The following is a 7,129-nucleotide window of genomic DNA, read 5'->3' as shown; positions in this document are numbered from 1 at the left end:
ACAGAGACTAATCTAAAGAAAAGCATCAAATTCCAAATTTTCATTGGATGATGAATTCTTACAATACTGGAAGCAAAGACATTTCATTTTAAGGCAAAAATTTTAAAACTCTATTCATGATCTACCTCGAGATATTTCCAAGAAGCGCAGTAGCAGTTTTCGATAGCTGATGACTGTAGATATCTCATGAATAAGTTGTTTCCCTTCTTCCCTTAGCACATGAGTTCTACCCAGTCTCTCTCTGATGACTTTCTGAAACCACTCAAGTGTGTCGGTTGAATACTTGAATGCTTCAGTTAGTCTAAAAAATTTCTTTACTCTGAACTCATTCTTGAAGACAAGTCCAAGCTCGGGGTGAGTCAAGATAGAAGCAGATCTCTTCTCCTGCAGGCCAGGAAAGTCTTCATCAGGTGGAGTGCAGGAAAGTCGTTTGATGCCTAAATGAAGAGCAATCTGAAAATCACTCTTGGCTTGATGCTTCACCAGGGTCTCCATCGTGTTAACAATCGCTCTGTTTGCCATCCCAAATCTTATGCCTTGATCCTGTAGCTGAGTTGTGAACGCATAGAGGTCGATCAAGTCATAGGGATTGAGATTGATCAAGTCATTGTCATTGAAGACGCTGACCTGACCATGGGCTCTCTCCACTATGTACTCGATGTATTTTATAGCTCTGTTAGCGAAGGTCCTCATCTTTATGTCCATAACCATCCTTATCCCATCGTTTGAGAAGACAGCCTGTGGTGGTTAGGTGGTCTGTCTAACAAACCTATGGTGTAGGAGGTCCATGGATTCTGGCGATAGAATTGGAGGATTGAGAGTCAAATTTTCATCACGATCGTGGTATAGATACTGATGGGTAGGGTGATGAAGGGTTCTTTGGTGCGAGGAGTTGGTGATGGGGTTAATGGTAGGCTTGTTGTTGGTGATGTAGTGAAAGGTGGGTTGGTTTCTGTTGGTGGGGTTGATGGATTTTCATCAGTTGAGGAACTCAACACGATGGGTTCAGGTGTGGTAGCAAGGGGAACATGTACATTATGTACATCTTCAAAGGGCTGAGCCTCTGGTTCCCTTGCTTGGATTCCTTGGTTTGGTGATGAAGGTGGATTTTATGTTTGGTTTTGGGATGATGAAGGTGCAGCGGATTCCATTGGTTGTGAAGCGGTGGCCTGATTCTCCCCCTCATGAGGACCTAGACCATGTTCATCGTGGTCTTGATCCTCATGCCTTCGTCTCTTGAGGGGGCGGCTTGATGAGCAGGAAGCCCTAGTCCTGATTTTCTTCCATAGTCGTATGTGATCGGCCAATGTGCACACTCGATCTTTGTTGCGCCTTAGTTCCATGGAGCGAAGAAGAGAGTTCGTTCGATCTTGCTGTTGTAGGAGACTTTTCTTCAACGCATTGGTAGGCTCAACCGACCGGGCAGCAAACTTGGCACTTATCTCATTGAAGGATGAGATTAGTGCTTTGGACAGAGCCCTGAAATCGGCTCTGATGGCACACTCTGTGCTCGATGATGAAGCTTGTGGTGGCACGGAGATGGTGGTGGATGTAGATGGAGGTATGGGAAGGTTGACGATGAGATTTCTCACCTCTGCAGTGAAGGAGGAGAAGGCTTCATCGAAGGATGGGCCTGCAGAGGGAGGTAGAGGAGGGGGTGGTTGGGGTATTTGGGTTATTCTAGTGGATGGGAGTTGGGTTAGGGTGGTTTGAATAGTGGCTATTTGGTTGGTGAGAGAGGCTAGGGTTTCATCGATTGATGAAGTTGGTTGAGGTGGGGTTGGTTGAGGGATTTGGGAGATTATAGTGGCTGGTAGGGCATTGAGGGTTTAGAAGATGGTGTTTATCTGGTTGGTTATGGAGGCTAGGGTCTCATCGGTGGCAGTTGCCTGGGCCGTGAGGGTGGCGATGTAGTGAATGAGGAGTTGGTTTCTTTAGGTGGCAAGGGAGGAGGAGGTGTTGTGGTGTTGGGTTACGGTTTGTTGCAGCATTTGGATACGAGTAGTATTGTCTCGAGTTTGGGTTGCAAGGGTGGCAAGGGATTGTTGAAGGGTGGTGATATCGATGGATGGTGAGTTTTCAATAATCCCTTGGATAATGAGTTTTAGGTCTTCCAAGGATCGATGAACTGAGTCAACAAAGGCTTGGAACTCAGCCTTTGTGACTAGATCGGCCACGGGGGTAACCCCTACAGCAACGGATGCTGCAGGTTGAGCCTCAGCTCCAGAGGCGCCTTCATTGCCTTGTGAAAATATAGGCCGTGAAGGACTTCCATCATGTCCTTGATAGCCCTCAAGTGAGGAGCTATCTCCTGATGTTGCAACTTCTTCTTCTTCCTCGGCAGGGTTGGAGAAGTAAGTGTGTTTCCCCTTCACTAGATCAAGTATCGAAGGGGGGTTTTGTGCATGAATGGGAGACCGTTCTGAACGATCTTAGGGTGCATCAATGTCAGAAGCAACATGCTTCTGGGTGTGTGGGTGGTAGTGTCGAGCCATGAGGCGATGTAGCTCATATGTCTGCATCGCCTCTCTATTTCGAGAGGGGCGATGGATGTTATGGTTCCTCAGCTAAATCATCTCCAGAGGCCCAAAGAATGGCCTCTGGATGGCTGGTTTGGGGTTGGTTTGGACTGGTCTGTCCTCGTTCAATACCCATTTGGCCTTGATCGCCAGGGGTAGAGGTAGTGGTTGCCCTTTGGGGAGAGGGAAGGGGATTTGTTTGTGAAGGGTCGGGGGATGCACGAGGAGTGTTATCATCATCATCATCATCTTCATCGTCCGATGAAGATGGTTCCTATGCTCCCTCGCTTTACTGAGGGGACGACTCTATTCGCTCTAGGGTAGCTGCCCTTGGTTCATGGGACAACAGAGAGCGTTCGTAAGTTCTTCAGATCTCAGATGTTTCTGGAATGACACTGAGCATGGCTCTGGAGATTGGCATGTTGATGGTGTAGCCTTCCTTTAAGAGTGTTGGCCGATGGCCATGCATCTTGAAGAGGGGAATGAATGGTTCCTCGACCGGTAGGTTATGTTTCCTCATCGCATCCCCTATGAAGATTGATAGGAAACAAGGAAACAGAACAAAAGTCAATGGCTTGCCGGTAGCCTGGAGCTTGCACTTCTTGACTACCGCTGAGTGGATCTCATTGTATATGAGGAAGGCGTAGTCAAGAGGGATGTTGAAGAAGAGTCCGTACATGATCGTCATGATGTTGATGTTTCCTTGATCCATTGACCCTAGCTTGCAGGTGAGGGCCTTGTTCAATATGGAAAAGAACATATTCCACATTGGCGGTAAAAACTGCCTTTTGATATCGAAGGTGTTACGTAGGTCACGATTGTAACCTAGCATTTGGATGAATTGGAGTATGTCGGAGGTGGTGGGTTGGTCGGCATACTGTTCAATGCCGAGCTCTCGACAGGTGGGAATGCACAGAACCCTAGAAACTTTTGCCTGCGAGATCTTGAGCGAGCAAATCATGTCATTTGCAGCGTCAATGTCCCCCATTATTCCATGGCTTTCAGGGTCGTACTCGCAGGTCTGCCAGTATTATTGGACGTACTTTAAAGGTACGCCATTGTCGGTTAGAGTAAAAGCTGGGAGTAGGATGCAGTTACGGAAGAATTCGATCATCACGGAAAATCTGTCATCGAACAGGGTGGTTCGAAGTTCGATGGCATGGTTGTTGGGCTTCATTGGGAGGAAAACTATGGCACGGCTGTCGGCGCCGGTGGATTGAACATGACTGTCGTTGTCGTTGGACTCGTGTGATGCGGAGGAAGCAATTGCGAATGAAGTTGCAGGTAGGTTCGTTCGTCAAAGTCTGATTATAGGTCTAGGAAGCGTAAAGGGGTGAATAAAGGTTGAAGAAGGGTATTTATAGGTGGGGAGAGGGGGAGGTGTGAGGTGGGGGGTGAGGGGGGGACCAGGAAACGGTTTTCTTGATTATTATATTTGAATATTCTTGAAATAGGAAGATGTTTGGGTAAAAAGTAATTTGATTTGGGGATCATGAGCCGTCTTGATTGTACGTGCCATTAATGTTGAAGGACACGTGTCAAGACGGGGATAGGTAAGTTGAAAAGGTGATGGGGAACAGGCTGTATACGGTGTCAGGCGCATGGGTGGATGACGTTTGGATTATTTGGAGTAATTAAAAATTATTCCAAATAATATCTCTTGACATATTTATCCAAAAACAATTTATTTAAAAATTCCATCTAATTGTAAGATTAATACTAATTACGAAGTTTTGGTCTTCTAAAAGCCCATAGTGTATAGTTTTTAGTCACAAAAGCTGCAATTTCGTATAAACTTAAAAATTTTGCAATTAAAGATGGGTTTTTGAAAGAAAAAAAAATTGTCATGTAACGTTGGATTGCATGATAAAGAGGTGCTCTGGTTGAACATCGATGAAGGAATTCATCGATGAAACGTTGGATTGCATGATAAAGAGGCTTTGGATGACAAACCAGAGGCTCTGTATAAGCATGGGCAATCCATTATGTAGAACCAGAGGGGCTCTGGTTAAATACTTGGAGTATTATTTAGCATTTAGGTGACCAGAGGCTCTGGTATGGAAAATGCATACTTATGCAATGGAGATTCATGATGAATGAATAGCTCCCCCTCAAATGATGCATGTGGATAAAATTTGAGTGTTGGAAAACTCCCCCTAAAAATAATAACCATGTGGATTGAGGTGACTAGTGGCTATGGTCTATACAACCAGAGGCTCTGATTATGAATGAAGATGAAAAGATGTATGAAAAAAGTCTGAGTATGCAAATGGATGTGCATATGAATGGGTCTTTGAGAATAGAGGGATCTGGTTCCAAAGACAATGAATCAAGAGGCTCTGGTCTTTAGAACCAGATGCTCTGGTTACAAAGGCGATGAAAAGAAGTATGAAAATATGGTTAAGTGTATGAGTGAGAAAGGGGGGGTGGGGGACTCTTTGGGTCCAGAGGGGCTCTGGTTACAAAGAGTATGAATCCAGAGGCTCTGGTCTTTAGAACCAGAGGCTCTGGTGGTCTTAGAGATGATATAAAAGATGAATGAAAGGGGAATTTAGCATGCCAAGTCTTATTTGGAAACTAGAGGTCTCTGGTTGCAAAGGACTTGGAAACCAGAGGCTCTGGTCTATAGAATCAGAGGCTCTGGTTACATAGATGAAATGCGATGGAGTCCAGATGGGCTCTGGTCTCAAAGGATGAGAATCCAGAGGCTCTGGTCTATAGAACCAGAGGCTCTGGTCTCAAAGAGTGAGAATGCAGAGACTCTGGTCTTAGAACCAGAGGCTCTGGTTGCGATGGCAATACTTAGTGAATAAAAGCTAAGTATTTGCTTTGGACCAGAGGTCTCTGTGTCCAAAGGCGATGAAAAACTTTAAGCCATATTAAAAGATTTCTTCATGGCCAGAGGCTCTTTCTTTAGAACCAGAGACACTGGTTTGGAGTACTTATTGATTATGGCTTCTTGCTATGTATCACTTGTAGGCATAACCATGAGATATTGAGAATCTCTGATTTAAGAATATTTATTTCCTTTAAGTGGTGAGATTCAGCATACCCATCTTGCTGACTAGGAATAAAAATCTTTTCTCATCAAGAGCTTTTGTGAAAATGTCAGCAAGTTGAATCTCAGTGGGAACAAAGTACATTTATATATTACCTTTTTCAACATTGTCTTTCAGAAAATGGTACCTTACATCGATGTGCTTGGTCTTGGAATGTTGCACTGGGTTTGCAGATATTGCTATAGCACTCTTGGAGTCACAGTGGATGGGAATTTTTTCATAATGGAATCCATAGGCCTTAAGCTGAGTCTTCATCCAGAAAACTTGTGAACAACAACTAGCAACAACAACATATTCTGCTTCTGTTGTAGAGGTTGAGACACAATTTTGTTTTCTGGATGTCCAACTTACCAGCTTGTCCCCCAAGAGTTGACAGCTTCCAGACGTGCTCTTTCTATCAAGTTTGCAACCTGCATGATCTGCATCTTTTTCAAATCCATTGTTGATGAGAAAGATGGATAGTGTTTCATATCAGGCCCTGGGTGCTTGCTTCAGCCCATAGAGAGCTTTGTCTAGAAAGTAGACGTAATCTAGATATTTTGGATCTTCAAACCCAGAGGGCTGCTGCACATATACTTCTTCTCGAAGTTTGCCATTTAGGAAGGCGGACTTGACAACCATCTGATAAACCTTGAAGCCTTTGTGAGCTGCATACGGTAGGAATATCTGGATGGCCTCAAGTCTTGCGACGGGAGCAAATGTTTCATGGTAGTCAATCCCTTCTTCCTGACAGTAGCCCTTGGCGACAAGCCTGGCTTTGTTTCTTATGACTATGCCATCTTCGTCCTTCTTGTTCTTGAAGACCCATTTGGTTCCTATGGTCGTCTTCCCTTTGTGTAGAGGCATAAGGGACCATACTTTGTTTCTTTCAAACTAGAGTAATTCTTCTTGCATCACATCTATCTCGTTTGAGTCTTGTAGGGCTTTTGAAATTTTCTTTGGTTCTATCATACTTAGAAAGTTGGCAAAGAGACATTCATTGGCAGTGACAGATCTTGTCTTGACACCAGATGTTCGATCACCAATGATTTGGTGGTGTGGATGATCTTTTGTCCATTTGGTGCTTGATTGGGGTTCTGCAGCAACAGGATGCAGTTCTTCATCGACTGATGGGACTGCTTGCTCCCCCTCTAAGAGATCATCTCCAAAGTTAGACTCTGGTTCTTGATCTTGATCTGAAGACACAGAAGGAGTAAAAGATGAAGTAACATGAGTTTCAGTAAGAGATGTACCTTTAGCATTGGAGACTTCATGTTCTTCATCGGTTCTGGAGATGGATTTTGTATTTTGTGCATGTCTAGAGATTACTTCTTTGTCGAAGATGTCTTCAAATAATTGAGCTAACTCTGATTCATTTGGTTTGCCAAGTGATGAATCAGATGCTCTCCTTTCAAGTCCGAGTCCTGAACTGTTGTGTTCAGAAGTCATTGGTGTGGAATCATCAAAGGACACATTGATGCTTTCTATGACAATTCTTGTCCTTTTGATGTAGACTCTGTAGGCCTTGGCAGTTTGAGAATATCCTAGAAAGATCCCTTCATCAGCTTTCTT

The sequence above is a fragment of the Cynara cardunculus genome (genome assembly GCF_001531365.2).
Source record: "Cynara cardunculus var. scolymus isolate 2C chromosome LG 16, CcrdV1, whole genome shotgun sequence".
Lineage (NCBI taxonomy): Eukaryota > Viridiplantae > Streptophyta > Magnoliopsida > Asterales > Asteraceae > Cynara > Cynara cardunculus.
Note: the sequence above shows the minus strand (reverse complement) of the source record.